The sequence below is a fragment of the Cupressus sempervirens genome, chromosome 2, assembly GCF_028749045.1.
Source record: "Cupressus sempervirens isolate cs-2001-9-10 chromosome 2, ASM2874904v1, whole genome shotgun sequence".
Taxonomy (NCBI): Eukaryota; Viridiplantae; Streptophyta; class Pinopsida; order Cupressales; family Cupressaceae; genus Cupressus; species Cupressus sempervirens.
In genome coordinates this window covers 576,414,985-576,434,093 of record NC_143119.1, presented here as the reverse complement: position 1 = coordinate 576,434,093, position 19,109 = coordinate 576,414,985, and positions in this window count along the sequence as shown.

Genomic DNA, 19,109 nt, shown 5'->3' with positions numbered 1-19,109 from the left:
AATCCACACAATTCTATTAGAAATATAATAGGGAAGTAAACTAAGAGCAAGGGGGGTGAATCAACACTTAAAACTTTCAACCTCAAAAAGTATTTACCACACATCCATCTCACAATCTATGCATATAAAGTAAAATACCAAATTAAGCATATACATCCATAGCATGAAAGTAAAATATTCAATACATATATGACACAAGATATTTGGTTACGTAGAAACCCTCTAAGGAGAAGATAAAACTAGGGTGGGGATGACACCCACAGATCTTCACTACTGCAGTAGTAGAGTGTATCCATTAAAGGTTACAATGTTTTGACCATGAAACATTATCTACCTTGTGAAAGTTTTGCCCTGTTAAAGGCTTAAAAATATTGTTAGATCTTACCCTATTAAAGGATTTAAACACCCTGCTAAAAGTGTGCCTAGTGAGAGGACTTAAACTTACAATGAGGTAATCACCCTGTTAAAGGATTTGAAATAGACTGTTAGGATAAATTGATTAAGAGATTTAATAGATTCACCTATTAGAATGTCTTAGCAATGATACTTTGGTTAACACTCTATTTCTTAATGTTAGATCACCTATATACTAATATGTACTTGATCCTTTCTGATCAAATGTAACTCTGATGTTTTCTGATTCCTTTCCTCTATTCTCCTTTAATTGATAATGCAATGTAATTCAAATAATAACACCTTAATCACCATGAATTCTCTATTTGCACATGCAAGCTCTCTTTAGTTCTCCTTTAGCATTCTTAGAAAGTTTAGGGTTTGTCCTCCTTTAGAAGACCTAGGTGACTTAGGATTAGGTATGAATTAATAGTAGTGATTCACCCATCTAGCTACTTAATCCTTCCCTTTTTCTAATTGGATGCATGTAATGCATAGGGATTCACTATTAATATTTGTCCTTATCATCAAAGATCGTAAAATAATCCTGAAGTTGGCCCAAAAGTGGTTTACATAAAAGTTTATGCCATTAGAAAAAATTATGTCAAAACTATGCAACTTGGCACTTGAAGTCCTTGACGCTCGATATCAACTATAACTTCAATGCCATAACTTGGCCTTTGAATGACTTGGCATCCATTGATCACTCAACATTTGAATAGCTTGGCACATACCATCTGCTTGGCACTTGAGTGACTCAACACTTACTAATTACTTGGCTACTACTAAATATTTGTCCCTTGACATATACTATCTGACAACTTATGCTCAACATGTATTACTTGTTCGACATGAACTAAGTAAATGAAGAAATTATATCATCACTCATATGTCAAAACCAATCTAAGATTAATAATCCCCCCCCTTTGACATGAGTGGAAAAATACTTGGTCACGCATGAATAATCTTTATCCTTTCAAGCATGACTCGAATAATATCCACTTACATACAAAACTTCCAAACATCAAAATTTTCTAAAAGCTTATGACTCATCAGTCATACCTCAAAATTCAATAACTCCCGTTGAGTTGATTGTGCTCTTCTATATATGAATCAAAATCATTTCTCCTACTGAGTAGATTTGTATTGACTAATTTGTGTACTATATTTCTATCTTTGACTAGTCTTTTCTCAAAAAATGGTATCTCTCTCAAAAGTATTGTCTTCCCATACTTCTTATTTCTCCCATTCTTATTTCTCCCCCATTTTGACACTTTTGTCAAAGGGTTATACACTTAGAGTGTGTTTTTCCAACAATTTTTTGTGGACCTCAAGCATTATTTTCAATGTAGCATCCCAATTATCACAAGCTACCTCTAATGACTTGTTTTGGATAGCTAGCTTAGTAGCAAGGTGGACTAAGCCTTCATGAGTAGAAAGATGTGGATCTTTCTTCATGATTTTTTTAGCAAAGGCTAGTTCCTTGTGCAATATCCCCACATGTGGAGTTAGAATAGACTGGATGATGATCAATATAGCCTTGATGTTTTCTTTATCTATGTGTAGTACTGCTAATTGACTTTGGAAGTTTAGGAGGCTTTTGAAATGTTTCTCACTTTTAGTTAGAGATTTTGGTAGAGTTATACCAAATGATTGTATATGACTCTCTAAACTTAGTATGTGGCTCCTTATTTCTTATGCAAAGAGTGTGGGATTTCTCAATTTTGTGTATAAAGAGAAAATGTTCTCTAGTACCTTCTTCACACTGTCAATTTTGGTTGCTAGCTCAACCTGTGATAGTGCAATAGCACTTGATATCTTTTTATTGACCTTATTTTGAAAATTTCTTTCGAACCATTCAAGTAACTTGATATTTGAATCTAGGTATGCATCATTTACCTTCTCAACAAGGTTGGTTAGCTACTTTATGATCAGCTTGGTTTCTTCTAGTGTTGGTAAGCTAAATGCATCAAGAAGAATGTCCTTAATATCTATCAAAGCTTTCTTCTACCTATGCTCCTATCTTAGCATTTCTTGTTGTTTCTTCCTTATAAGAGCATCCTGGAGTATGTTCATTTTCTCAATAGTGATGGTTGCAAAATCAAACTTATGCAACTCAGTCACTTTATCTAAATTCACATCAACAAATGATGTAACTTCCTCTACCTTACATGTGCTTGGAATTTTCCTTAATGATTGTAGAGGCATATCTTCTATACACAACTTATGAAGAGCTTGACTTGGAGGACTAGTAGATTTTGGAAAATGTACCAGTGTTTGTATTGTAATTTTCTCTTTAGGTTTGGTAGTCATACCTAGCTCTTTAGTCTTATCCTTTGCCTTCTCTTCATTCAAAGATGCACCTTGATCTTGTGTTGTAGGTGTAGGGGTATCTACCCAACTTGTTAGAACTTGTGTTCCTTCATTCTTTTCTATGCCATCATTTTTCTCTCTAACTATCTCATCCTTGTCACTTTCATGTTCCTTTAGATTGATTGAGATTGGAGTACTTTGTGTCAATGTACTTATAGTGGAAGTTAATGTTTCCTTCCTTTGATATACCATAATGGGTAATGTTGGTTGTATAAATATGAATTGAGGAGGGGTTGTAGATGTTACTTGTTTCTATACTTCCTCCCTTGCAGATACATTGTCTACCTTCTCAATTTCATCAACACTCACCAGTACAAGATTTTCACATAGTTTGGCCTAGGTAGTGGATTAAACTAGTGTCTTCTTCAAATGATGTTTTGAGTGACAATATCAAAAACATCTTTTATCATTATAGTATCACTTTCTATATTCACCTCATTTTGTGGACTGACAGTCAACATTAGTGTATCTAGTACACTCTGTTCTATTTGTTTCTCATTCTCAATTGGTGCTTTTGTTTCTTCATGTGTTTCAATGCCTTCCACTTGTGTAACTATCTTAGTGTCAACTATGATTACCTCAATTACCTATTTTTTCTCTTCTTTGTCCTCACCTACCTCAATAGTTTCCTACATTATTGTCTTGGGTGTTGTCAAATGATATAATGATTTCCAAATCAAAGTTGTCTCCTGCACAACATCCTCAAAATTGTTTTACAATACGATAAATGCTTTGTATTTTGGTGCAAATTTTCCTACATGCTTCTTAATTGCATTTTTCATTGTCACCCTATTCAATTCTAGCATCACTTGTGTAAGTGTAGTCTCTCTGGTATATCTTTTAGTATGGAGACTATATTGCCACTTCCGCTCAACTCTATCAAATAATTCCTTTGGTAGAGAGTTGGCAATCTCAAGTAGAGTTTGTTTGAATATTGCCATCATTACATAGATTAACTCCTCTACTTGGTTCATCTCAACTTTTCTAGGTTTCTCAAACTCAATATGTGCAAGACTAGATAAATCAACTTTATTCATTTTGTACTCACATATATTGTCTAAATCTGAAGAAGGGTAATGACATACCACTTGAAATTAGTTGTTATCATATGATTCAATCCTCTCTTCATTAGATTTAGCTATAACTATGTATTTTCTCCTTAGTCTCTGTTACCTCTGGTTTTACCGCCAAAATTTTTTTAATTTAAATCCGCGGCCTGTTCAACGGTTAGCCTAAAAAATTATTATTTTAATGCCCTGACTCGCCAAAGTTTCTCTTCCGTCAGATTTTAGATGGATCGACGATCGGCACGATCTCGTCATCAGAAGTTGCATGGGAGATAGTATCAGTGACATCGCGCCTGATTGACACGTGTTTGGTGGGCCCGGTGGGTGGGCTACAATGGAGGGCGGGTTGGGAAAGTTTTTTGACACCACAGGCGCTATGGCGCTATCGCACGCCAACTAGAAAATCTCCATGGTGACATAGCACCCGACGGAGATGCTCACGTCGGCGGGCGGGTCACATTGCCGAAAAAATGTTGCGACGGTCGGGTAAAGTTTGGCAGGCCGGAGAAAATAAATAATGAGAACTTCAGAAAAAATATTGGGCCCCATTATGTACCTCATCTACCCAGTTGGCAGAGCCCGGTGCCACGGCAGTGAATCAAAAGGAACCATGCACAGATAGGGACATGTCATCGGTTGGGCACTATGGGAATTTAACCTCGATTTTCCCATAGTGACATGGCACCTGGTCAACACGTGGTCACCTTGAGAGGCCAAGTCGCAAGACTGCCTGGTGATGTTCCACTAGGCCAGTAAGGAAACGCCACGTGTAACCAGGCTAGAGTCTCTATCAGTACGGTTGGCACAGTCAAGGTTTGCGATCTCCACCATCAGATTTGATTGCATCAACGGATGGTGCCATCTCGCTATGGCAGAGATGCGCAGATATTATCATGGCGACATAGCGCCCATCCACCGCATGGCCATTCTATGGATCAAGTCTCGGGTTCACCAATCAGATGATGCCATGTGTATATGTCAGGACACAGCAACCACGGGCCCAGTAGTTTTCAGGAGGGACGGCGAGTGAAGTACGATGTCACTCTGATCGTCAGATCTGCAAGGATCTACGGTTGGCGCTACCTCGCCATCGAGAATTGCTCAGACTTTAGCATCAGCGACATAGTGCCCGTGCATCACGTGTCCTGGTGGGGCTGCATTTCATGCCGTCAGAAGCAGTTAGGGTGGGGTGACTAGCAAACCAATAGGAGGACGCCACATATTAGCGAGCCCGGTGAATCAATAGGAACGGAGGGTTACGGGAGGTCAAGTTCGTGACCGTCGGATGAGAAAAGATCAATGGTAGGTGCCATGTCGCCTTAGTGAAGCTGGAAGATTTTTACCATGGCGACACCACACCCGATTGACATGTGTCGGTGGGGTCAGGTCTCATCGGATGCATCATTGAGGTGGCACCGATTCGGATGGAGCCCAGTCATAGGAAAGAGAGTCCACAGCGAATCAGAAACAACCCCGTGTGCTGAGTCAGAACATAGATTTGTTGAGGGGCCAAATTTCTTGATACAACCAGTGCATTAAGGGGTGGATTCTCCACCATCAGATCTACAAAAATCTAGGGTCGGCGCTATCTCGCCATGGAGGAACTACGCGGATTTTATAATAGTGAGTTAGCGCTCGAAAGACACGTGTCCTCACGGTTCAGTTTTTGACATGGCGATTAGCTAACGGCCAGTAGTTAGATGATAAGGTTGGCGCAGTTAGTTCGCAGGCGGTCAACCGCGAAGGGACTCTCCAGGTGGCAAGACAAAGGATTACGATTGGCCCACATGGCCTAGTCGGCATATAAGAAATCAGGTCGGCTAATAGGCCAGTTTGATTCATGAACCAAGATGCAGAGGCGATCGACGTATCTTGCGATCTGATCTTCGCGATCATTTTTGACCTACCAGGAATGAATGCAGGACATAAGGACACTCCACCCATTTGGTCAATCCATCTACCATGCTAGGGAATGTTGTGGCGCCGTTTCTATCTTCTCTAGGCTCTTCTCAGAAAGAAATGAGATTTCTCGGTATGCAGGCTAGGATTTCAATCCAGATCCCCGATTGGATTCTCAAGATGGGGAGTTAATGCCAGTAGGTAAGAAGTGAATGTAAGGCAGAAATCTTCAGTTGTGCCTGATCTATAAAGGCAATTCCGTGATTTGTTCTCAAGAGTGTGGATTCTTTCTGATTTTCTCTGCTACTGCTTGCAGACTTGTAGTGTAAAACCCCTTTGTCTCTGAGCCATGTAATAGCCTGTATCATCTCTTTCAGCCATCAGTGTGAATGTGAATCACTTTGCCTCCCATTGGTGTATTGTTGAGATCAATGATCTGCATACTGTATCTATCTTTGGCCTATTGGATAATACATAAGTGAAATCTCCTTTTCCTAGTGTCATTCGGTTGGTTTTTTTTGATCTGTATGTGATTATTGATCGATATAAGTCTAGATGTGTATGAATTTTGTATGTTAGTCTAGTTTTGTAGTATATATATGGGTAGGAATGAGTCTGAACACTCTATTTTGGTGCATCACCGCCTTAGATTAGACTAGGTAGATTTGCTTTGATGCTCTCTTTCTCCCTTTCCCTTCTGAGAATAGATAGGTGCACCCTGACAGTAAGAGGAAGCCGGCCTTCTCCAGAGACTCAACCTCGTAGTTCAAGTCCCATAGCTTGGAGGTTGTTTCCATGTTTCACTAGGTTGTCTTCGCACATAGGCCTTGGACAAGGGTGCAAACCTAAGTGACAACAATTTTTGGCACGCCCGATGGGACAAATATCAAAAGATTTCATGTCTACTGGTGTCAAAAGAAGAAAGAGCTTCTGAGATTAATGCTGAAGAAGTAGTGCTAGCTTCATTATTCAAGGCTTCAAGAGGCTGATTAATCAAGTACTTGGCGACTCTGAGCATCAACAAATCTAGTTTCAGGCCAAAGTTGCAGAAATTCATGCCCAGAGCTGAAACAAGGGCATCTTCTAGAGGTAATTTTCAATATCAAGAACTCTCACTTTCAAGTCCTAGAAGAAGGAGGGCTAGAGCTTCATTATCACCAGTTAGAGGTGGAGTAACAATCAACATACCTGTGAGATCTGTCTCTACTCCTCCTACTGTCTGAACTCAGCCTAGATTGCCATTAGCACTCATCAATAGAACACTTGTTTATATGGCACAACCAAGAGTTCATCCTTTTGCCACCTTTAATGGTGGAAGTCCTCTGTTGTTAGCCCAAAGACATGATATACCAGTAGCTGCACTAAAAAGCATACCTAATTTTACTGGTGAAACTTCTATTTCCCCCCTAGAGCATATCCAAGAGGTAGTGAATGTCTGCAATATTCATGGTATTACAGAAGATGATGTTGCTGTCAGACTTCTAGCCTCATCTTTAAAAGGAAAAGCATTACAGTGGTATAGAGGCTTAGCTCATGGTTCCATAACTGATTGGGATGGACTAGGAGCAGGATTATGCAAACATTTTGAGGATAAGAGTGACCATTTGTCACTATTAGAGCAGCTGACTACAATAAAAAGAGCCCCCCATGAATATATGATTGATTTTAATTACAGATTCCAAAAGACATGGGATAGAATACCTACTATAGTGAAACCTACCCCTGGTAATGCCTTCTTGCATTACCTTAGAGCTTTTAACAGTGATATTGCCACCACAATCCAAACTATGGGAGGAGATACATTACCTAATGCTTATGAGACAGCCATAAAAGCTGAGAACATTCTAATACAAGGGGGAAAGTTGGCTCCAAGGCCTCCTATGCCTTTCTTTCCTGATGTTCCCAACCACCAACCAATAGTAGCCCCTCTCCCTACAATTTCTACATCGCAAGCCCTTACTCCAGTTCCCCAAGCTTCCACATCCTCAAATAGAATAGATGAACTCAAGGAAATGCTCCAAGGTCTAGTACTGAACGCAGATAAAAGAGAAAAGACCCTAGATAAAAAATTACAAGAGCAGGGGAGGGAGTTGAAGGACCAAGGGAAGAGGCTAGAGGATAGTTTTTCTCTAATACAAAAGATGAGTAACAAGGTGGTGGCCTTAGAAAGGCAGCAGGCCCAGGGTGGCAAGCCTCCCCAATTGCAATATCAGGCTCCAAGCAGTGGTAGGCCTCCTAATCAGTGGAATAGCTCTTTTGATCAGAATAGGTAGAATAGTCATGCTTCTGCTTCAAGCTCAAATCAGAACAAAGCTATGGTCCCTCAAAATAACTTGGCCCAAGACCAAGATTTTTGTCCCTCATGTAACTATTCTTATACCTACTGCCTGTGTCAGAAAGTAGAATCTTATTTGGCCCTAATTGTCTAGGAGTCCACATGAAAGCAATCACACAAAGAAGATCATCCCAAGGAAGCCTCATATGTTTAGAGGCAGGGTGATTGCTCTTTTATGAATCACCAGATGGAGGAACATTTTAATGTAAACCAGGACTCTGTTGCTCATAACACAAGAAGCAAGAAGAGAGCTATGGAACATGTTGCCCCTCCTTCTCCTAAGCAGGCCTCAACTTCAAGTGTTATACCTAACACACAGACAGCAAATGAGCAGACAAACACTTCACAACAGCAAAAGCAAGGTCCGAGAAATGATGACGCAAGTGATCCTTTTGTTGCCCCATCTCAACCTCTTGTAAGTGCAGCCCCCAAAGTTTCTACCAAAATCCCTAGTGCCCCATTAAGTGTGGTAGAGAAAATGAAGAAGACCAATGTAAACATTTCCATGTGGGATGTTGTTGCTACCATACCAATGCAGAGGAAGATGCTGCAGCAAGAATTGGAAAGGATTGAGCCCAAGGATCAGTCATCTACCATGGAGAGTGCCACTAGTTTAGTACAACCAGCAAGAGATGTGGAGGCAAATAAAAAGGTTAGACCTCCTCCATTTTATGTTTCTCTAATTATAGGGGGCAAATTAGTCCATAATTGCATGATAGATTCGAGGGCTAGTAGCTCAGTAATGCCTAGGTGTGTTGCTGATGCTTTAGGGATGAGATATGAGCCCATTGTTAGGGATGTGTTACAACTAGATGGGAGTACTATCAAAACCATAGGCATCCTTAGAAATGTGGAAATGGCCCTACATGCATGCCCTGGTTGTACTGTGATTCAAGACATATCTGTTGCTGAGGTTAAGCCCTATTTTGCCATCTATTTTTCGAGAGACTTCACTGCTCAAATTGGTGGATTCATATCTGCTGATTGGTCTTACATGTCATTTAAGACTAGATATGGGGCCAATGCTTCAATAAGAGCAGAACCTCAAGCCCTTCACCACACTGAACCCTACACTCCCAACTTCATCAATATGAATTGCCCTATCCTAGAGGTGAATGAAAATAACATAGTAAATGAGCCTATCACTTCCATAGCAGAGATTCTTGATTTCTTCTTGGATGAGTGGGTAGATACATGTCAGTTTGAACCTATGTCAGAAACCCTTGAGACAGGCCTTAGTACATATTGCATAATAGAGAAGGAGGTTCAAGTTCCTGACCTTGTTAGGACTAATGACGACATAAATGGAGTATGGAGTATGTACTTTGATGGCTCAAGGAATAGAAATGGATCAGGGGCTGGTGTTATGTTGATCTCTCCTACACAAATAAGATACTACTTCTCTTTTAGGTTTCAATTCAGTTGTACCAATAATGTGGCCGAGTATGAATCCTTGATCCAAGGTCTCCTACTTGCCCAAAAGAGGGGAATTCAAGCCCTGAAAGTATATGGGGACAGCAAGTTGGTAGTGAACCAAGTGAGAAATCAGAATATCACCAAAAATGGCCTGCTCAAGTCTTATAAACATAGAGTTTGGGATTTGCTTGAGGGTTTCAATGCATTTAACATTCAGAGCATTCCTAGGAAAGGAAATAAACATGCTGACAGACTTGTAGCAGTGGGTGCATCTTATGATGTGCCAGGGAATCTTGAGGAAGAAAAGAAACAACAAATAAGGGTAGTGGTGAGGCCTGCTGTTCCTGATAATAATACTCATTGGCAAGTGTTCGAGTCTGATGAGAAAATTGTAAGCTTCTTGCAGAATGAAGCAGAATTTTCAGAGAGAAATCAGCTAAGACTACAAGATCAATATGGTGATCAGATCATTCATCTCAGTTCCAACAAGCTACCCAAGGGTCTCATTACCTTGGAGGGCATCTTTAATCCTGATGATCAAACAAGAGGCAAAGGGATGAATCTAGCTGCAGAAAAGGATGACCATGCCCCAGTTACTATTGCTGATGGAAAATCTCTTAACATGGGGAAGGTATGTTCTAAAGCTGAGCAAGAAGATTTCATTCATCTATGTCAAGAATTTAGTGATGTATTTACTTGGACATATGATGATTTAAAAGGGTTTGACCCTAGTTTGTTTCAGCATACCATAGATTTAGTTGATAGGGTCAAACTAGTAAGGCAAAAACAGAGGCCAGTGAATCCCAAGATTGAACCTTTAATGAGGAAAGAACTATCCAAACTGATTGAGGCTAACATAATTTTTCCCATCAAACACTCATCATGGGTAGCTAACCTTGTCCCTGTGAGGAAGAAGAATGGGGAAATTAGATTGTGTGTGGACTTTAGGGATCTCAATCAGGCTTCCCTTAAAGATCACCATCCTCTCCCTTCTATGGAGAAAATTCTGTCCAAGGTCAGTGGGTCAAGGAGATTCTCTTTTCTTGATGGGTTTTCTGGTTATAACCAAGTGCTGGTTAAAGAGTCTGATAGATACAAGATAGCATTTACTACTAAATGGGGCACCTATGCTTATTGAAAAATGCCATTTGGATTAACAAATGCAGGTGCCACATTCCAAAAGGCAATGGAGGTAGCTTTCAGAAGATTAATTGGCAAGTTTGTCTTGGTATACCTCGATGATATAACTGTGTATTCCAAGAATGTGGAGGATCACCGTGATCATTTGAGACAGGTATTTCTAAGATGTAGAGAGTTTGGGGTATCTCTCAACCCAGCCAAATGTGTCTTTGCTACAAACTAGGGAAAACTATTGGGACACATTGTATCTAAGGATGGATTGACCGTTGATCCAGAAAGGACAAAAGCAATACTTGCCCTTCCTCTCCCTAAACACAAGAAAGGGCTACAAAGTTTCCTTGGTAGGATAAATTTTGTAAGAAGGTTTATTCCTAATCTTTCCACCATGGTGAAACCCCTTATAGCCATGCTCAAGAAAGATATGGTCTTCTCATGGACCAAGGAGGGGAAGGAGAGTTTTGAAAAGATCAAGGCAGCCATAGCATCAGCCCCTACCCTCATGAACCCAAAATTTGAGAAAGATTTCATCCTCTACACTTTAGGTGGTGAGTCAAGCATCTCTGCTATCTTGACCCAAACAAATGACAAGAATGAGGAGCAGCCCATAGCCTTCTTTAGTGAAGGGCTTAAGGAATATGAAGATAAGTATAGCTTTGTTGAGAAGCAAGCCCTTGCAGTCATTAGAGCCTTGAAGAAGTTTCGACACCTCTTATCCCATAATAAGATCCATTTGTTGGTACCCCATGCAAGTGTAAAAGACTTCCTGTTGAACAAAGATGTCAGTGAGAAGAGAGCTGGATGGATCACTAGGGTAATGGAATATGATGTTGACATTCAGATTACCAAATTGGTAAGAGGAAGAGGATTATGTAAAGAAATGTTATCAGATCAGAACTCAGATGAAGAAGTTGCCATGGTGATAGCAGAGTAGCAAGAGGAAAGGTACGCTGACGATCCAAGGAGCTGGATAAATGACATGAAGAATTTCTTATTAGGGAATGGATACCCTCAGGGATTGGACAGAACTAAAAGAAGACAATATAGACTACAATCCATTCCCTATGTTGTGATTGACGATATCCTATTCAGGAGGGATTTTAATGGGACCCTGTTGAGGTGTGTTGAAGTGAATCAGGGTGAAAGGGTGATTAAAGAACTCCATGATGGCCCTGATGGAGGCCACTTCTCAGCAAGAACAACCGCTATGAAGATCATGAGGGTTGGATATTATTGGCCATCTCTATTCCATGATTGTTACAGGTATGTGAGGAAATGTGAGAAATGTGCTTTTTTCTCAGGTAAACAGAGACTTGCAGCTCTTCCTCTTCATCCTATTCAGGTGGATCAGCCCTTCACTCAGTGGGGGTTGGATTTTATAGGCCCCATTAATCCTCCATCTAGTGCAGGTCATATATGGATCTTGGTTGCTACTGATTATTTCACTAGGTGGACAGAGGCAGTTGCCTTGAAGGATGCCACAAAGCCATCAGTTGTTGAATTCCTTGATGGAATTGTATCTAGATTTGGTGCTCCTTCTACTATCATCTTAGATAATGCCAAGTCTTTTGTTGGAACCCAAATTTGTGCATGGGCCATGAATCACAATATCTACCTGAGCACATCATCGAACTACTATCCTTAGGGTAATGGTTTGGCTGAATCTTCCAACAAGAATCTGATCAGAATTATGAAGAGGACAATAGAAGACAATCAGAGGACCTGGCACAAGAAATTAAGGACTACTCTGTGGGTTGATAGGATAACACCCAAGAGATCTATTGGGAATTCACCTTTTGTGCTAGTATATGGTAGGGAAGCTAGACTCCCAATCGCATTGGAGTTCCCATCCTTGGAGTTGGCTCATTAGCTAGAACTGGTTGAAGATGATGCCATGTCAGTAAGAATGGCAGAACTAATTGAGTTGGAAGAAAAGAGAAACAAAGCCATGAAAACTCTAGAGATTCACTAGCAATAGATGAAGAGGAATTTTGACAAGAAGGCAAGGGCCAGAATCTTCAGAGAGGGAGATTTAGTTCTCAAGTGGGACTCAGACAGAGCAAAACCAGGAAGGCACTCCAAATTTGACCCATTATGGAGTGGCCCTTATCTGATTTCCAGTTGCAAACAGGCCAACACATTCCAACTAAGCAGGCCAAGTGGTGAAATTCTACCCATTCCAGTCAATGGGATCTATCTGAAGCCCTGTTTATGAAGGGTTGTGAATCCATGTACATAGTTAATCCAGTTGCTTCCTGCTTGTTTCTATTTTGCAATAAGTGCATGAGCACATGGCTCTCTTCGTGAGTCATTTTTGACATGTCTCACGCTGCTGAGGAGGTCCTATTTTTTTTGTGTGTTTCCAATCATAGAAGCAGAGTTAGAACCTTAAGGGTTTTTAATGTTTTGATTTCCTCTTTAAGGGTTAGGGTTCTTGTAGCTCTCAGCTTTGTGCCTCCTGGTCCTCTTTTTGACTCCATAGCCCAATGGATCATTCTTAGGCACTGGTCATGCATTGAGCAGGCTCATGCCCCCTGCGAGTTGCCAGAAGTGTTACCTCTGGTTTTACCACCAAAAAATTTTTAATTTAAATCCGCGGCCTATTCAACGGTTAGCCTAAAAAATTATTATTTTAATGCCCCGACTCGCCAAAGTTTCTCTTTTGTCAGATTTTAGATGGATCGACGGTCGGTGCGATCTCGTCATCAGAAGTTGCACAGGAGATAGTATCAGCGACATCGCACCCGATTGACACGTGTTTGGTGGGCCCGGCAGGTGGGCTACAATGGAGGGCGGGTCAGGAAAGTTTTTCAGTGCCACAGGCGCTATGGCACTATCGCACGCCAATCAAAAAATCTCCATGGCGACATAGCACCCGACAGAGATGCTCACGTCGACGGGCGGGTCACATTGCCGAAAAAATGTTGCGATGGTCGGGTAAAGTTTGGTGGGCTGGAGAAAATAAACAACGAGAACTTCAGACAAGATATTGGGCCCCATTATGTACCTCATCTGCCCAGTTGCCGGAGCCCGATGCCATGGCAGCGAATCAAAAGGAACCACGCACAGATAGGGACATGTCATCGGTTGGGCACTATGGTGCTATGGGAATTTAGCCTCAATTTTCCCATAGCGACATGGTGCCTGGTCGACATGTGGTCACCCTGAGAGGCCAAGTTGCAAGACTACCTGGTGATGTTCCACTGGGCCAGTAAGGAACCGCCACGTGTAACCAGGCTAGAGTCTCTATCAGTACGGTTGGCACAGTCAAGGTTTGTGATCTCCACCATCAGATTTGATTGCATCAATGGATGGCGCCATCTCGCTATGGCAGAGATGCGCAGATTTATCATGGCGACATAGTGCCCATCCGCCGCGTGGCCATTCTATGGATCAAGTCTCGAGTTCACCAATCAGATGATGCCATGTGTATATGTCAGGACACGACAACCACGGGCCCATTAGTTTTCAGGAGGGACAATGAGTGAAGTATGATGTCGCTTTGATCATCAAATCTGCAAGGATCTACAGCTAGCGCTACCTCGCCATCGGGAACTGCCCAGACTTTAGCATCAGCGACATAGCGCCCGTGCGCCATGTGTCCTGGCGGGGCTGCATTTCATGCCATCAGAAGTAGTTAGGGTGGGGTGACTAGCAAACCAATAGGAGGATGCCACGTATTAGCAAGCCCGGTGAATCAATAGGAATGGAGGGTTACGGGAGGTCAAGTTCGTGACCGTCGGATGAGAAAAGATCAACAGTAGGCGCATTGTTGCCTTAGTGAAGCTGCAAGATTTTTACCATGGTGACACCATGCCCGATTGACACGTGTCTGTGGGGTCAGGTCTCACCAGATGCATCATTGAGGTGGCACCAATTTGGATGGAGCCTAGTCACAGGAAAGAGAGTCCATGGTGAATCATAAACAACCCCGTGTGCCGAGTCAGAACACAGATTTGTCGAGGGGCCAAATTTCTTGATACGACCAGCACATTAAGGGGTGGATTCTCCACCATCAAATTTGCAAAAATCTAGGGTCGGCGCTATCTCGCCATGGAGGAACTGCGCGGATTTTACAATAGCGAGTTAGCGCTCGGAAGACACGTGTCCTCGCGGTTCGGTTTTTGACGTGGCGATTAGCTAACGGCCAGCAGTTAGATGATAAGGTTGGCGCGGTTAGTTCGCAGGCGGTCAACCGCAGAGGGACTCTCCAGGTGGCAAGACAAAGGATTATGATTGGCCCGTGTGGCCTAGTCGACATATAAGAAATCGGGTCGGCTAATAGGCCAGTTTGATTCATGAACCAAGATATAAAGGCGATCGACGTATCTTGCGATCTGATCTTCGCGATCATTTTTGACCTACCAAGAATGAATGCAGGACATAAGGACACTCCACCCATTCGGTCAATCCATCTACTATGCCAGGGAATGTTGTGGCACCGTTTCTATCTTCTCCAGGCTCTTCTCAGAAAGAAATGAGATTTCTCGGTATGCAGGCTAGGATTTCAATCCAGATCCCCAATTGGATTCTCAAGATGGGGAGTTAATGCCAGTAGGTAAGAAGTGAATGTAAGGCAAAAATCTTCAGTTGTGCCTGATCTATAAAGGAAATTTCGTTATCTATTCTCAAGAGTGTGGATTCTTTCTAATTTTCTCTGCTACTGCTTGCAGACTTGCAGTGTAAAACCCCTTTGTCTCTGAGCCATGTAATAGCCTGTATCATCTCTTTCAGCCATCAGTGTGAATGTGCATCACTTTGCCTCCCATTGGTGTATTGTTGAGATCAATGATCTGCATACTGTATCTATCTTTGGCCTATTGGATAATACATAAGTGAAATCTCCTTTTCCTAGTGTCATTCGGTTGGTTTTTTCTGATCTGTATGTGATTATTGATCGATATAAGTCTAGATGTGTATGACTTTTGTATGTTATTCTAGTTTTGTAGTATATATATGGGCAGGAATGAGTCTGAACACTCTATTTTGGTGCATCACCACCTTAGATTAGACTAGGTAGATTTTCTTTGATGCTCTCTTTCTCCTTTTCCCTTCTGAGAATAGATAGGTGCACCCTGATAGTAAGAGGAAGCCAGCCTTCTCCGGAGACTCAACCTCATAGTTCAAGTCCTATAGCTTGGAGGTTCTTTCCATGTTTCACTAGGTTGTCCTCATGCATAGGCCTTGGACAAGGGTGCAAACCTAAGTGACAATAGTCTCTTCTTTGGCTCCTCTTCCTTGCTAGTTGATCTAGCCCTCTTCTCTTTTCTTTTCTTTTCTTTTTGAGCCTTCTTGGTGGTAGCCCTTGTGCTTGCTCTTGTGGAGGGTGTAGACACCTAAATTTGATTACACTGCTTTGGTAATCTAATTTAGCCATCTCTAAAGGCATCATTAATTAAATTCTTATTTAATTAATCCTTTGCCATCCCTAGTTGATTAATTTAATTAATCATCTATAGTCCTAATTGATAAATCAAATAATCTATTATTTATCAAATCCTATTCTTCTATCTAATTCCAAAAATCCCCATTTATTAAATAAATCTATTTGATAAATGAAATTCTCAAATTCAAAAACCCCTAACCTATCTCTAATCCTCCATTTAGCCTAGTCCACCCCATCCACCCATACTAACCAAGCTTAGCCACTAACTCACCCACCCTCATTAATGCCATCCACTTGTACATCTCTAACATCCCTAATCTAATCCTAAACCCAAGCCTAATCCACCCCCTAATGTTGTCACATTCCCTAAACAAGTTTAAGACTTCCCTATTTCAAACCAAAGTCTCCCCCCAAAAAGCCCAACCACTAGGTCATGAGTGCTCTTACAAAACATAAAAGACTCTTACAAGCCCATTCATGACTCTTACACCCATCTTCCACACTCTTCCCTCTTCCACACTCATTCTTCTTACATCCCTCTTACATACTCAACCCCACTCATCATGCCTTTAACCAACCCTTTACCCTACCCTCTCACACTCATCCTCCTTGTGACAAGTGTCACCTTCCCATTGGTGCTAAACAATCACAATCCATGTGCTCCCCTCTGAGTGCATCTTAGCCCTCCTTAAGCCTTCATCCATCCTCGCATCTAAGCCCTCCATCCCTCTACCCCTTAGCCTATAAATTGAATCTCATCCCAAGCCATTTCATCAACAATCTTTGAGCTAAAGTTACCATGCTATTTTGAGAACCAAAGCCATCAATCTTACCCTTATAATGCCAAATTGAGAGCTCACAAAGCTACCAATTTGCCATTACCCATCTCCATTGAAGCATCTTTTGAGCATCTTGAGCATACATCCACAGAAAAAGGACACATCTACAGAATCAAGAAAGCATGGAGTGTTTTCTCTTGTGAGGTTTGCACTTCTTGTTTTCTTTCTTTGTCTAAGCATATATGTGAATTTAGTTTTTGGTTTGTGAATGTTTACTTTATTTTTTAATGTTCTTTGCACACTAAGATTCTTGTTCTAGATTCTTGTTCTACAGAGGGAACTACAGGCTTAGGTTTTACAACCTTTTTTGGTTTGCAATTAGCTAGGGTCTTAACTTTCCTCTTCTTTGGCTCAGGTGCTTCACTAGCTTCTTCTTCCTTGGCACCCTCTTCGATTTTTGACTCTTCATTTTGATCTTTTCCTTGACCTTGAGTTAAGGAAAAAGGTCCTTGAGTGGGTGTATCTTCTTCTTCTTCTTTATTTTCCTTAGCTCTTTCACCAAATTTCTCCTTAAGTTTCTACACAATCTTATTCTTCTTCCTTATGACTATGGCAATCTTCAAATCCATTGTCATCTTAGATTTTTCCACATCATAGTTTCCATATGCAATAGTCTTAGCATCTAAATCTTTTACAAGTAGTGTTGTTATTGCTACAAAAGACTCATCCACATTAATATAATATCCTAATGGACTTAGCCACCTTACCCTTGGAACTACAACTTGAACATAAGTAAAATTAGTGTCAACTAGAAATCAAACATCATTAAAAAAAATTTCAACCAGTGAAATTGGTATCCTTAGTCTTTCCTTCATTGATTTCTTGAAGTCTTCAAAGTAGCTAGTCATAACTAACTCAAAGTTATTTCCTAGTTGCTCAATAAATTCACCTACCTGCACTACAATAGATTTTTGTGTTTTCTAGGCATCTTTACCAAATGTGGGGAATGTATTTTGTACATAAAAGAATATACATACAAGAATTGAACCAAATTTACATTGTGTACTTTTGGTCTTTCTTATATCTCCCAAATTTTCTTATAGTTGCATCTGCAACTTGGCAAGGTCATAGGTATGATCCTTCTTAACTATCTTATAGCCCATGTCAACAACAATACATGGTACACTATTGAGCATGCTAGATTGATAGAATTTGTGTGCTATTATCCTCACTACAAAATCAATTAGGGGATATGAGATTATATTAATTGGCATGCCTCATTTGTTCCATACTACCCCTGTATTCTTCTCAATAACCTCTTTAGATTCACTTCTCATGGTATTAGGTTGGTCAAGTGTTGGATACCCAGTCACTCTGTGTACAATATTCTTTGTTATTTTCACTTTTTGATAATCTAACCACATAGAATTATCATGAATTATACTTAGAACTATCTTAATCCACTTAGTCTTGAAAAAATTTGGAAAATCTAGGGCACAGGTTAACCCTTTTGATTCTACAATTTTGAATTCATCTTTTAACACTCCATTTTTGCATAATTTTCCATAGGTTTCCCTAATCTTCATGTCTCCTATGCTACCCACCTTATATGTGTAGAAACATCTTACATCTTGAATCATCAAAACTCGAGGTGGTATCATTAACAATGCACCAAATGGATCTTGCTTATAATAAATATCAAGAATGGCTCTAAAATTAGGTTGCTTGATCTCATTTCTTATTAACTACACATTCAAAACTTCTTCTCTCTCTTTAATCTTAGGTGTTGAAGAACTAGATGACATTTTGTAAACTAGGGTTTGTGAAAATTCAAACTGTGTATCTCAGTACATGATAAATACCTTTGAAAATTTATTGTGATGGTGTTTTGTGACTGTTGAATTCAGCTAGCAAATGCTTGGAGCATTCCTTTCAATTCACCTTTCACTCTTCATGCTCTCCTTAAAATTAAAATGATGTCAAATGAGTAGAAATTGATCATATAGACCTTCAAACCTTGCATTTGTTGCTTAGTGCTTACACAACTGTAAGCTTAGCTTCAATAGAGATTTTGACACACTCGACTTCCATGAAGTTCCCTTTTTGTTCAACAACCACTATGAGATCAACCAACACTATCTCCTTTGATATCTCAACACAACTAACATTTCACTCAACAACCATAGTGAAACTTTATATGCTCATTAGTAACATGAGAACTAACAAAACTTTAAAATTTCTTCTAGATTCTTAGCAACACTTCATATCTTTTTTCATCCAAATATAATCTTTTCACAAAAACTAATTCCTTAGAATTGATGTAT